Genomic DNA, 12500 nt, shown 5'->3' on the forward strand with positions numbered 1-12500 from the left:
CACTGTTTCGTCACATTAGCACTCCCAGATTTGGGATGCAACACACAGAGGATGGCGAGGCGTGCATTGGATGCTGTGTTAGCCAGAAAAGTAAGTTGTCCTTTTCCCTTGGCGCATAGGGACAAGCTAGCTGAAGCAAAGCATGAAAATAGGGGAATCGATCAGCTATGACACTACCGGGTGCAGCCACAACACGCACGTCCATTATTACAAGGTAAGGCAAACAAAGCCCACACTGGGAATGTCACTACCGTAATTCCTAGTCAAAACAGCGAAAAAACTCTGATAGAGTGCTGGCCTTGCACTCACAAATGTGGAAAGAGTGTTCCGAAACGAGCATCTGGTCAGTGGCGGGGCCACCCGTTGCGGTAGGACGGGAAAGCACGAATTGAAAGGCTGTCGGGCTTGAACCCACAAATTTGGAAAAAGAGTCTGAGACCTCTGGACTTTTAAGTCAATAATCAGATGCGGATGACCGCGTCTGTCTGTGTTTTCGAATGATTTGGTTTTCTGGGAACAAAGCACTGCGCCTGAGATATGACAATGAATATTACAATGTCATTGTTATCACACAGTGAAAAATGATGGTGCCACGGAATGCATTTTGATGTCAAAACTACTCTGTTGACGTCACAGAGGCGGAGCACTTTCTGGGTAGTAGTGGCCGAGTGGTTAAGGCGATGGACTTGAAATCCATTAAGGGCTCCCCGCGCAGGTTCAAATCCTGCCGACTATGTCCTTATGTAGAAAAGCACAGCATGCAGGTTCCATAGGGAGCACCTGCTTTGTGGCGGAGGGCATCTGACGCAAAAGAGGAGAGCTTATTGAAAGCCTGTTGTCCTCAAACCCATGACCCGTCGATAAGTAGTCTGAGCAGTTTGGACTCTTCATCCATTGATCACAATTCAGCCAAATGACTGCCTCCTGGGCTTGAACCTATCACCCATAGATGAGGAGTCGAGGCACTTTTTGGACTCTTCCTCCTTTGATCAGAAGTCGCTGATTGTTACAGTACCTGTTAGGATGCTCAGAAGTGAGGGTGTGGCAGGTATTGGGATGTCCCCAGTTGAACGTTAATGTCTATGTTACGATACCTTTTGTTAATAAAAGGACAGCTTACAGTGTTGAAGCTGAGCAGATGGTCAGTGGCGGGGCCTCTCGTTGCCGAAGGAAAGAAAAGCACGAGTTGACAGGCTGTGGGGTTTGAAGTGACAAATGCAGAAAAAGAGTCTAAGCCCTTTGGACTGTAAATCCATTGATCAGCTCCCGATGGTTGCTTCCTAATATGTTGAGGAACCCTTTGCTTTTGAAGGAAGAAAGCATAGCTACTGAGATATGACACTGAATATTATGATGTGATCGTGATCACACAGTGAAAAAGCATTAGGCCATGGCAAAGTATTTTGATGTCATGACTACTCTAGTGTCGTCACCTCCAGACACAGGCCGTCACAGGTAGTCGTGGCCGAGTGGTTAAGGCGATGGACTAGAAATCCATTGGGGTCTCCCCGCGCAGGTTCAAATCCTGCCGACTACGCTCTCTTGCCCCTTTTTCCCCAAGGCACGGTCAACAATCCCAGCGGCTCCGTGTGTTTTTCACCTGCCTAACATTTGCATTGATCATGTAGTTGGATGCTGTCACTTGTTGCCCTGTACGCCCACAGCCTACACTAGAGTCAATCTTCACATTCCTCTGTCAGCACTTTCAGCTTTTGTGTTGAAACATGAGGCCTTTGGCATGGCAAAGCACAGGTCCTCTGTGCATGGCCTCTTTTTGTAGCGTGAGACCTGACACCTCCTGTGCAGAAACTAGATATCCCGCAATCTCTGGGTCTCTCAGTCTTGCGCCAGTGCCGGTGAGAGCTACACAGTAATTAGATGTGAGATAGAAACAAGCAGGCACAACGTTCACAGGCACACAGAGAGCTCACTCATGCACTGTTTCGTCACATTAGCACTCCCAGATTTGGGATGCAACACACAGAGGATGGCGAGGCGTGCATTGGATGCTGTGTGAGCCAGAAAAGTAAGTTGTCCTGTTCCCTTGGCGCATAGGGACAAGCTAGCTGAAGCAAAGCATGAAAATAGGGGAATCGATCAGCTATGACACTACCGGGTGCAGCCACAACACGCACGTCCATTATTACAAGGTAAGGCAAACAAAGCCCACACTGGGAATGTCACTACCGTAATTCCTAGTCAAAACAGCGAAAAAACTCTGATAGAGTGCTGGCCTTTCACTCACAAATGTGGAAAGAGTGTTCCGAAACGAGCATCTGGTCAGTGGCGGGGCCACCCGTTGCGGTAGGACGGGAAAGCACGAATTGAAAGGCTGTCGGGCTTGAACAGACAAATTTGGAAAAAGAGTCTGAGACCTCTGGACTTTTAAGTCAATAATCAGATGCGGATGACCGCGTCTGTCTGTGTTTTCGAATGATTTGGTTTTCTGGGAACAAAGCACTGCGCCTGAGATATGACAATGAATATTACGATGTCATTGTTATCACACAGTGAAAAATGATGGTGCCACGGAATGCATTTTGATGTCAAAACTACTCTGTTGACGTCACAGAGCTGGTGCGCTTGCTAGGTAGTCGTGGCCGAGTGGTTAAGGCGATGGACTTGAAATCCGTTGGGGTCTCCCCGCGCAGGATTAAATCCTGCCGACTACGTCCTTATGTAGAAAAGCACAGCGTGCAGGTTCCATAGGGAGAACCTGCTTTGTGGCGGAGGGCGTCTGACGCAAAAGAGGAGAGCTTATCGAAAGCCTGTTGGCCTCAAACCCATGACCCGTCGATAAGTAGTCTGAGCAGTTTGGACTCTTCATCCATTGATCACAATTCAGCCAAATGACTGCCTCCTGGGCTTGAACCTATCACCCATAGATGAGGAGTCGAGGCACTTTTTGGACTCTTCCTCCTTTGATCAGAAGTCGCTGATTGTTACAGTACCTGTTAGGATGCTCAGAAGTGAGGGTGTGGCAGGTATTGGGATGTCCCCAGTTGAACGTTAATGTCTATGTTACGATACCTTTTGTTAATAAAAGGACAGCTTACATTGTTGAAGCTGAGCAGATGGTCAGTGGCGGGGCCTCTCGTTGCCGAAGGAAAGAAAAGCACGAGTTGACAGGCTGTGGGGTTTGAAGTGACAAATGCAGAAAAAGAGTCTAAGCCCTTTGGACTGTAAATCCATTGATCAGCTCCCGATGGTTGCTTCCTAATATGTTGAGGAACCCTTTGCTTTTGAAGGAAGAAAGCATAGCTACTGAGATATGACACTGAATATTATGATGTGATTGTGATCACACAGTGAAAAAGCATTAGGCCATGGCAAAGTATTTTGATGTCATGACTACTCTAGTGTCGTCACCTCCAGACACAGGCCATCACAGGTAGTCGTGACCGAGTGGTTAAGGCGATGGACTAGAAATCCATTGGGGTCTCCCCGCGCAGGTTCAAATCCTGCCGACTACGCTCTCTTGCCCCTTTTTCCCCAAGGCACGGTCAACAATCCCAACGGCTCCGTGTGTTTTTCACCTGCCTAACATTTGCATTGATCATGTAGTTGGATGCTGTCACTTGTTGCCCTGTACGCCCACAGCCTACACTAGAGTCAATCTTCACATTCCTCTGTCAGCACTTTCAGCTTTTGTGTTGAAACATGAGGCCTTTGGCATGGCAAAGCACAGGTCCTCTGTGCATGGCCTCTTTTTGTAGCGTGAGACCTGACACTTCCTGTGCAGAAACTAGATATCCCGCAATCTCTGGGTCTCTCAGTCTTGCGCCAGTGCCGGTGAGAGCTACACAGTAATGAGATGTGAGATAGAAACAAGCAGGCACAACGTTCACAGGCACACAGAGAGCTCACTCATGCACTGTTTCGTCACATTAGCACTCACAGATTTGGGATGCAACACACAGAGAATGGCGAGGCGTGCATTGGATGCTGTGTGAGCCAGAAAAGTAAGTTGTCCTGTTCCCTTGGCGCATAGGGACAAGCTAGCTGAAGCAAAGCATGAAAATAGGGGAATCGATCAGCTATGACACTACCGGGTGCAGCCACAACACGCACGTCCATTATTACAAGGTAAGGCAAACAAAGCCCACACTGGGAATGTCACTACCGTAATTCCTAGTCAAAACAGCGAAAAAACTCTGATAGAGTGCTGGCCTTTCACTCACAAATGTGGAAAGAGTGTTCCGAAACGAGCATCTGGTCAGTGGCGGGGCCACCCGTTGCGGTAGGACGGGAAAGCACGAATTGAAAGGCTGTCGGGCTTGAACAGACAAATTTGGAAAAAGAGTCTGAGACCTCTGGACTTTTAAGTCAATAATCAGATGCGGATGACCGCGTCTGTCTGTGTTTTCGAATGATTTGGTTTTCTGGGAACAAAGCACTGCGCCTGAGATATGACAATGAATATTACGATGTCATTGTTATCACACAGTGAAAAATGATGGTGCCACGGAATGCATTTTGATGTCAAAACTACTCTGTTGACGTCACAGAGCTGGTGCGCTTGCTAGGTAGTCGTGGCCGAGTGGTTAAGGCGATGGACTTGAAATCCGTTGGGGTCTCCCCGCGCAGGTTCAAATCCTGCCGACTACGTCCTTATGTAGAAAAGCACAGCGTGCAGGTTCCATAGGGAGAACCTGCTTTGTGGCGGAGGGCGTCTGACGCAAAAGAGGAGAGCTTATCGAAAGCCTGTTGGCCTCAAACCCATGACCCGTCGATAAGTAGTCTGAGCAGTTTGGACTCTTCATCCATTGATCACAATTCAGCCAAATGACTGCCTCCTGGGCTTGAACCTATCACCCATAGATGAGGAGTCGAGGCACTTTTTGGACTCTTCCTCCTTTGATCAGAAGTCGCTGATTGTTACAGTACCTGTTAGGATGCTCAGAAGTGAGGGTGTGGCAGGTATTGGGATGTCCCCAGTTGAACGTTAATGTCTATGTTACGATACCTTTTGTTAATAAAAGGACAGCTTACATTGTTGAAGCTGAGCAGATGGTCAGTGGCGGGGCCTCTCGTTGCCGAAGGAAAGAAAAGCACGAGTTGACAGGCTGTGGGGTTTGAAGTGACAAATGCAGAAAAAGAGTCTAAGCCCTTTGGACTGTAAATCCATTGATCAGCTCCCGATGGTTGCTTCCTAATATGTTGAGGAACCCTTTGCTTTTGAAGGAAGAAAGCATAGCTACTGAGATATGACACTGAATATTATGATGTGATTGTGATCACACAGTGAAAAAGCATTAGGCCATGGCAAAGTATTTTGATGTCATGACTACTCTAGTGTCGTCACCTCCAGACACAGGCCGTCACAGGTAGTCGTGGCCGAGTGGTTAAGGCGATGGACTAGAAATCCATTGGGGTCTCCCCGCGCAGGTTCAAATCCTGCCGACTACGCTCTCTTGCCCCTTTTTCCCCAAGGCACGGTCAACAATCCCAACGGCTCCGTGTGTTTTTCACCTGCCTAACATTTGCATTGATCATGTAGTTGGATGCTGTCACTTGTTGCCCTGTACGCCCACAGCCTACACTAGAGTCAATCTTCACATTCCTCTGTCAGCACTTTCAGCTTTTGTGTTGAAACATGAGGCCTTTGGCATGGCAAAGCACAGGTCCTCTGTGCATGGCCTCTTTTTGTAGCGTGAGACCTGACACTTCCTGTGCAGAAACTAGATATCCCGCAATCTCTGGGTCTCTCAGTCTTGCGCCAGTGCCGGTGAGAGCTACACAGTAATTAGATGTGAGATAGAAACAAGCAGGCACAACGTTCACAGGCACACAGAGAGCTCACTCATGCACTGTTTCGTCACATTAGCACTCCCAGATTTGGGATGCAACACACAGAGGATGGCGAGGCGTGCATTGGATGCTGTGTGAGCCAGAAAAGTAAGTTGTCCTGTTCCCTTGGCGCATAGGGACAAGCTAGCTGAAGCAAAGCATGAAAATAGGGGAATCGATCAGCTATGACACTACCGGGTGCAGCCACAACACGCACGTCCATTATTACAAGGTAAGGCAAACAAAGCCCACACTGGGAATGTCACTACCGTAATTCCTAGTCAAAACAGCGAAAAAACTCTGATAGAGTGCTGGCCTTGCACTCACAAATGTGGAAAGAGTGTTCCGAAACGAGCATCCGGTCAGTGGCGGGGCCACCCGTTGCGGTAGGACGGGAAAGCACGAATTGAAAGGCTGTCGGGCTTGAACCCACAAATTTGGAAAAAGAGTCTGAGACCTCTGGACTTTTAAGTCAATAATCAGATGCGGATGACCGCGTCTGTCTGTGTTTTCGAATGATTTGGTTTTCTGGGAACAAAGCACTGCGCCTGAGATATGACAATGAATATTACGATGTCATTGTTATCACACAGTGAAAAATGATGGTGCCACGGAATGCATTTTGATGTCAAAACTACTCTGTTGACGTCACAGAGCCGGAGCGCTTTCTGGGTAGTCGTGGCCGAGTGGTTAAGGCGATGGACTTGAAATCCATTGGGGTCTTCCCGCGCAGGTTCAAATCCTGCCGACTACGTCCTTATGTAGAAAAGCACAGCATGCAGGTTCCATAGGGAGCACCTGCTTTGTGGCGGAGGGCATCTGACGCAAAAGAGGAGAGCTTATCGAAAGCCTGTTGGCCTCAAACCCATGACCCGTCGATAAGTAGTCTGAGCAGTTTGGACTCTTCATCCATTGATCACAATTCAGCCAAATGACTGCCTCCTGGGCTTGAACCTATCACCCATAGATGAGGAGTCGAGGCACTTTTTGGACTCTTCCTCCTTTGATCAGAAGTCGCTGATTGTTACAGTACCTGTTAGGATGCTCAGAAGTGACGGTGTGGCAGGTATTGGGATGTTCCCAGTTGAACGTTAATGTCTGTGTTACGATACCTTTTGTTAATAAAAGGACAGCTTACAGTGTTGAAGCTGAGCAGATGGTCAGTGGCGGGGCCTCTCGTTGCCGAAGGAAAGAAAAGCACGAGTTGACAGGCTGTGGGGTTTGAAGTGACAAATGCAGAAAAAGAGTCTAAGCCCTTTGGACTGTAAATCCATTGATCAGCTCCCGATGGTTGCTTCCTAATATGTTGAGGAACCCTTTGCTTTTGAAGGAAGAAAGCATAGCTACTGAGATATGACACTGAATATTATGATGTGATTGTGATCACACAGTGAAAAAGCATTAGGCAATGGCAAAGTATTTTGATGTCATGACTACTCTAGTGTCGTCACCTCCATACACAGGCCGTCACAGGTAGTCGTGGCCGAGTGGTTAAGGCGATGGACTAGAAATCCATTGGGGTCTCCCCGCGCAGGTTCAAATCCTGCCGACTACGCTCTCTCGCCCCTTTTTCCCCAAGGCACGGTCAACAATCCCAACGGCTCCGTGTGTTTTTCACCTGCCTAACATTTGCATTGATCATGTAGTTGGATGCTGTCACTTGTTGCCCTGTACGCCCACAGCCTACACTAGAGTCAATCTTCACATTCCTCTGTCAGCACTTTCAGCTTTTGTGTTGAAACATGAGGCCTTTGGCATGGCAAAGCACAGGTCCTCTGTGCATGGCCTCTTTTTTAGCGTGAGACCTGACACTTCCTGTGCAGAAACTAGATATCCCGCAATCTCTGGGTCTCTCAGTCTTGCGCCAGTGCCGGTGAGAGCTACACAGTAATTAGATGTGAGATAGAAACAAGCAGGCACAACGTTCACAGGCACACAGAGAGCTCACTCATGCACTGTTTCGTCACATTAGCACTCCCAGATTTGGGATGCAACACACAGAGGATGGCGAGGCGTGCATTGGATGCTGTGTTAGCCAGAAAAGTAAGTTGTCCTGTTCCCTTGGCGCATAGGGACAAGCTAGCTGAAGCAAAGCATGAAAATAGGGGAATCGATCAGCTATGACACTACCGGGTGCAGCCACAACACGCACGTCCATTATTACAAGGTAAGGCAAACAAAGCCCACACTGGGAATGTCACTACCGTAATTCCTAGTCAAAACAGCGAAAAAACTCTGATAGAGTGCTGGCCTTGCACTCACAAATGTGGAAAGAGTGTTCCGAAACGAGCATCTGGTCAGTGGCGGGGCCACCCGTTGCGGTAGGACGGGAAAGCACGAATTGAAAGGCTGTCGGGCTTGAACCCACAAATTTGGAAAAAGAGTCTGAGACCTCTGGACTTTTAAGTCAATAATCAGATGCGGATGACCGCGTCTGTCTGTGTTTTCGAATGATTTGGTTTTCTGGGAACAAAGCACTGCGCCTGAGATATGACAATGAATATTACAATGTCATTGTTATCACACAGTGAAAAATGATGGTGCCACGGAATGCATTTTGATGTCAAAACTACTCTGTTGACGTCACAGAGGCGGAGCACTTTCTGGGTAGTCGTGGCCGAGTGGTTAAGGCGATGGACTTGAAATCCATTAAGGGCTCCCCGCGCAGGTTCAAATCCTGCCGACTACGTCCTTATGTAGAAAAGCACAGCGTGCAGGTTCCATAGGGAGCACCTGCTTTGTGGCGGAGGGCGTCTGACGCAAAAGAGGAGAGCTTATCGAAAGCCTGTTGGCCTCAAACCCATGACCCGTCGATAAGTAGTCTGAGCAGTTTGGACTCTTCATCCATTGATCACAATTCAGCCAAATGACTGCCTCCTGGGCTTGAACCTATCACCCATAGATGAGGAGTCGAGGCACTTTTTGGACTCTTCCTCCTTTGATCAGAAGTCGCTGATTGTTACAGTACCTGTTAGGATGCTCAGAAGTGAGGGTGTGGCAGGTATTGGGATGTCCCCAGTTGAACGTTAATGTCTATGTTACGATACCTTTTGTTAATAAAAGGACAGCTTACAGTGTTGAAGCTGAGCAGATGGTCAGTGGCGGGGCCTCTCGTTGCCGAAGGAAAGAAAAGCACGAGTTGACAGGCTGTGGGGTTTGAAGTGACAAATGCAGAAAAAGAGTCTAAGCCCTTTGGACTGTAAATCCATTGATCAGCTCCCGATGGTTGCTTCCTAATATGTTGAGGAACCCTTTGCTTTTGAAGGAAGAAAGCATAGCTACTGAGATATGACACTGAATATTATGATGTGATCGTGATCACACAGTGAAAAAGCATTAGGCCATGGCAAAGTATTTTGATGTCATGACTACTCTAGTGTCGTCACCTCCAGACACAGGCCGTCACAGGTAGTCGTGGCCGAGTGGTTAAGGCGATGGACTAGAAATCCATTGGGGTCTCCCCGCGCAGGTTCAAATCCTGCCGACTACGCTCTCTCGCCCCTTTTTCCCCAAGGCACGGTCAACAATCCCAACGGCTCCGTGTGTTTTTCACCTGCCTAACATTTGCATTGATCATGTAGTTGGATGCTGTCACTTGTTGCCCTGTACGCCCACAGCCTACACTAGAGTCAATCTTCACATTCCTCTGTCAGCACTTTCAGCTTTTGTGTTGAAACATGAGGCCTTTGGCATGGCAAAGCACAGGTCCTCTGTGCATGGCCTCTTTTTGTAGCGTGAGACCTGACACTTCCTGTGCAGAAACTAGATATCCCGCAATCTCTGGGTCTCTCAGTCTTGCGCCAGTGCCGGTGAGAGCTACACAGTAATTAGATGTGAGATAGAAACAAGCAGGCACAACGTTCACAGGCACACAGAGAGCTCACTCATGCACTGTTTCGTCACATTAGCACTCCCAGATTTGGGATGCAACACACAGAGGATGGCGAGGCGTGCATTGGATGCTGTGTTAGCCAGAAAAGTAAGTTGTCCTGTTCCCTTGGCGCATAGGGACAAGCTAGCTGAAGCAAAGCATGAAAATAGGGGAATCGATCAGCTATGACACTACCGGGTGCAGCCACAACACGCACGTCCATTATTACAAGGTAAGGCAAACAAAGCCCACACTGGGAATGTCACTACCGTAATTCCTAGTCAAAACAGCGAAAAAACTCTGATAGAGTGCTGGCCTTGCACTCACAAATGTGGAAAGAGTGTTCCGAAACGAGCATCTGGTCAGTGGCGGGGCCACCCGTTGCGGTAGGACGGGAAAGCACGAATTGAAAGGCTGTCGGGCTTGAACCCACAAATTTGGAAAAAGAGTCTGAGACCTCTGGACTTTTAAGTCAATAATCAGATGCGGATGACCGCGTCTGTCTGTGTTTTCGAATGATTTGGTTTTCTGGGAACAAAGCACTGCGCCTGAGATATGACAATGAATATTACAATGTCATTGTTATCACACAGTGAAAAATGATGGTGCCACGGAATGCATTTTGATGTCAAAACTACTCTGTTGACGTCACAGAGGCGGAGCACTTTCTGGGTAGTCGTGGCCGAGTGGTTAAGGCGATGGACTTGAAATCCATTAAGGGCTCCCCGCGCAGGTTCAAATCCTGCCGACTACGTCCTTATGTAGAAAAGCACAGCGTGCAGGTTCCATAGGGAGCACCTGCTTTGTGGCGGAGGGCGTCTGACGCAAAAGAGGAGAGCTTATCGAAAGCCTGTTGGCCTCAAACCCATGACCCGTCGATAAGTAGTCTGAGCAGTTTGGACTCTTCATCCATTGATCACAATTCAGCCAAATGACTGCCTCCTGGGCTTGAACCTATCACCCATAGATGAGGAGTCGAGGCACTTTTTGGACTCTTCCTCCTTTGATCAGAAGTCGCTGATTGTTACAGTACCTGTTAGGATGCTCAGAAGTGAGGGTGTGGCAGGTATTGGGATGTCCCCAGTTGAACGTTAATGTCTATGTTACGATACCTTTTGTTAATAAAAGGACAGCTTACAGTGTTGAAGCTGAGCAGATGGTCAGTGGCGGGGCCTCTCGTTGCCGAAGGAAAGAAAAGCACGAGTTGACAGGCTGTGGGGTTTGAAGTGACAAATGCAGAAAAAGAGTCTAAGCCCTTTGGACTGTAAATCCATTGATCAGCTCCCGATGGTTGCTTCCTAATATGTTGAGGAACCCTTTGCTTTTGAAGGAAGAAAGCATAGCTACTGAGATATGACACTGAATATTATGATGTGATCGTGATCACACAGTGAAAAAGCATTAGGCCATGGCAAAGTATTTTGATGTCATGACTACTCTAGTGTCGTCACCTCCAGACACAGGCCGTCACAGGTAGTCGTGGCCGAGTGGTTAAGGCGATGGACTAGAAATCCATTGGGGTCTCCCCGCGCAGGTTCAAATCCTGCCGACTACGCTCTCTTGCCCCTTTTTCCCCAAGGCACGGTCAACAATCCCAGCGGCTCCGTGTGTTTTTCACCTGCCTAACATTTGCATTGATCATGTAGTTGGATGCTGTCACTTGTTGCCCTGTACGCCCACAGCCTACACTAGAGTCAATCTTCACATTCCTCTGTCAGCACTTTCAGCTTTTGTGTTGAAACATGAGGCCTTTGGCATGGCAAAGCACAGGTCCTCTGTGCATGGCCTCTTTTTGTAGCGTGAGACCTGACACCTCCTGTGCAGAAACTAGATATCCCGCAATCTCTGGGTCTCTCAGTCTTGCGCCAGTGCCGGTGAGAGCTACACAGTAATTAGATGTGAGATAGAAACAAGCAGGCACAACGTTCACAGGCACACAGAGAGCTCACTCATGCACTGTTTCGTCACATTAGCACTCCCAGATTTGGGATGCAACACACAGAGGATGGCGAGGCGTGCATTGGATGCTGTGTGAGCCAGAAAAGTAAGTTGTCCTGTTCCCTTGGCGCATAGGGACAAGCTAGCTGAAGCAAAGCATGAAAATAGGGGAATCGATCAGCTATGACACTACCGGGTGCAGCCACAACACGCACGTCCATTATTACAAGGTAAGGCAAACAAAGCCCACACTGGGAATGTCACTACCGTAATTCCTAGTCAAAACAGCGAAAAAACTCTGATAGAGTGCTGGCCTTTCACTCACAAATGTGGAAAGAGTGTTCCGAAACGAGCATCTGGTCAGTGGCGGGGCCACCCGTTGCGGTAGGACGGGAAAGCACGAATTGAAAGGCTGTCGGGCTTGAACAGACAAATTTGGAAAAAGAGTCTGAGACCTCTGGACTTTTAAGTCAATAATCAGATGCGGATGACCGCGTCTGTCTGTGTTTTCGAATGATTTGGTTTTCTGGGAACAAAGCACTGCGCCTGAGATATGACAATGAATATTACGATGTCATTGTTATCACACAGTGAAAAATGATGGTGCCACGGAATGCATTTTGATGTCAAAACTACTCTGTTGACGTCACAGAGCTGGTGCGCTTGCTAGGTAGTCGTGGCCGAGTGGTTAAGGCGATGGACTTGAAATCCGTTGGGGTCTCCCCGCGCAGGATTAAATCCTGCCGACTACGTCCTTATGTAGAAAAGCACAGCGTGCAGGTTCCATAGGGAGAACCTGCTTTGTGGCGGAGGGCGTCTGACGCAAAAGAGGAGAGCTTATCGAAAGCCTGTTGGCCTCAAACCCATGACCCGTCGATAAGTAGTCTGAGCAGTTTGGACT

General features: G+C 48.3%; 13 non-coding genes across 13 annotated transcripts; all 13 read left to right on the forward strand.

The window, feature by feature from the left end:
* The first annotated feature begins 654 nt into the window (after positions 1 to 654).
* Positions 655 to 736, forward strand: TRNAS-UGA (transfer RNA serine (anticodon UGA)). Its single transcript has one exon. It is a non-coding gene; the product is annotated as a tRNA-Ser (tRNA).
* Positions 737 to 1455: 719 nt separating this feature from the next.
* TRNAS-AGA (transfer RNA serine (anticodon AGA)) lies at positions 1456 to 1537 on the forward strand. Its single transcript has one exon. It is a non-coding gene; the product is annotated as a tRNA-Ser (tRNA).
* Positions 1538 to 2590: 1053 nt separating this feature from the next.
* On the forward strand, positions 2591 to 2672 carry TRNAS-UGA (transfer RNA serine (anticodon UGA)). Its single transcript has one exon. It is a non-coding gene; the product is annotated as a tRNA-Ser (tRNA).
* A 719-nt stretch (positions 2673 to 3391) lies between these two features.
* Positions 3392 to 3473, forward strand: TRNAS-AGA (transfer RNA serine (anticodon AGA)). Its single transcript has one exon. It is a non-coding gene; the product is annotated as a tRNA-Ser (tRNA).
* A 1053-nt stretch (positions 3474 to 4526) lies between these two features.
* Positions 4527 to 4608, forward strand: TRNAS-UGA (transfer RNA serine (anticodon UGA)). The gene has a single exon. It is a non-coding gene; the product is annotated as a tRNA-Ser (tRNA).
* A 719-nt stretch (positions 4609 to 5327) lies between these two features.
* TRNAS-AGA (transfer RNA serine (anticodon AGA)) lies at positions 5328 to 5409 on the forward strand. The gene has a single exon. It is a non-coding gene; the product is annotated as a tRNA-Ser (tRNA).
* A 1053-nt stretch (positions 5410 to 6462) lies between these two features.
* Positions 6463 to 6544, forward strand: TRNAS-UGA (transfer RNA serine (anticodon UGA)). Its single transcript has one exon. It is a non-coding gene; the product is annotated as a tRNA-Ser (tRNA).
* A 719-nt stretch (positions 6545 to 7263) lies between these two features.
* On the forward strand, positions 7264 to 7345 carry TRNAS-AGA (transfer RNA serine (anticodon AGA)). Its single transcript has one exon. It is a non-coding gene; the product is annotated as a tRNA-Ser (tRNA).
* A 1052-nt stretch (positions 7346 to 8397) lies between these two features.
* Positions 8398 to 8479, forward strand: TRNAS-UGA (transfer RNA serine (anticodon UGA)). Its single transcript has one exon. It is a non-coding gene; the product is annotated as a tRNA-Ser (tRNA).
* A 719-nt stretch (positions 8480 to 9198) lies between these two features.
* TRNAS-AGA (transfer RNA serine (anticodon AGA)) lies at positions 9199 to 9280 on the forward strand. Its single transcript has one exon. It is a non-coding gene; the product is annotated as a tRNA-Ser (tRNA).
* A 1053-nt stretch (positions 9281 to 10333) lies between these two features.
* On the forward strand, positions 10334 to 10415 carry TRNAS-UGA (transfer RNA serine (anticodon UGA)). Its single transcript has one exon. It is a non-coding gene; the product is annotated as a tRNA-Ser (tRNA).
* A 719-nt stretch (positions 10416 to 11134) lies between these two features.
* TRNAS-AGA (transfer RNA serine (anticodon AGA)) lies at positions 11135 to 11216 on the forward strand. The gene has a single exon. It is a non-coding gene; the product is annotated as a tRNA-Ser (tRNA).
* Positions 11217 to 12269: 1053 nt separating this feature from the next.
* Positions 12270 to 12351, forward strand: TRNAS-UGA (transfer RNA serine (anticodon UGA)). Its single transcript has one exon. It is a non-coding gene; the product is annotated as a tRNA-Ser (tRNA).
* The last annotated feature ends 149 nt before the right edge of the window (positions 12352 to 12500 follow it).

The sequence above is a fragment of the Staurois parvus genome, unplaced genomic scaffold (genome assembly GCF_062004578.1).
Source record: "Staurois parvus isolate SC_StPar_1 unplaced genomic scaffold, SC_StPar_1.0 ptg000081l, whole genome shotgun sequence".
Lineage (NCBI taxonomy): Eukaryota > Metazoa > Chordata > Amphibia > Anura > Ranidae > Staurois > Staurois parvus.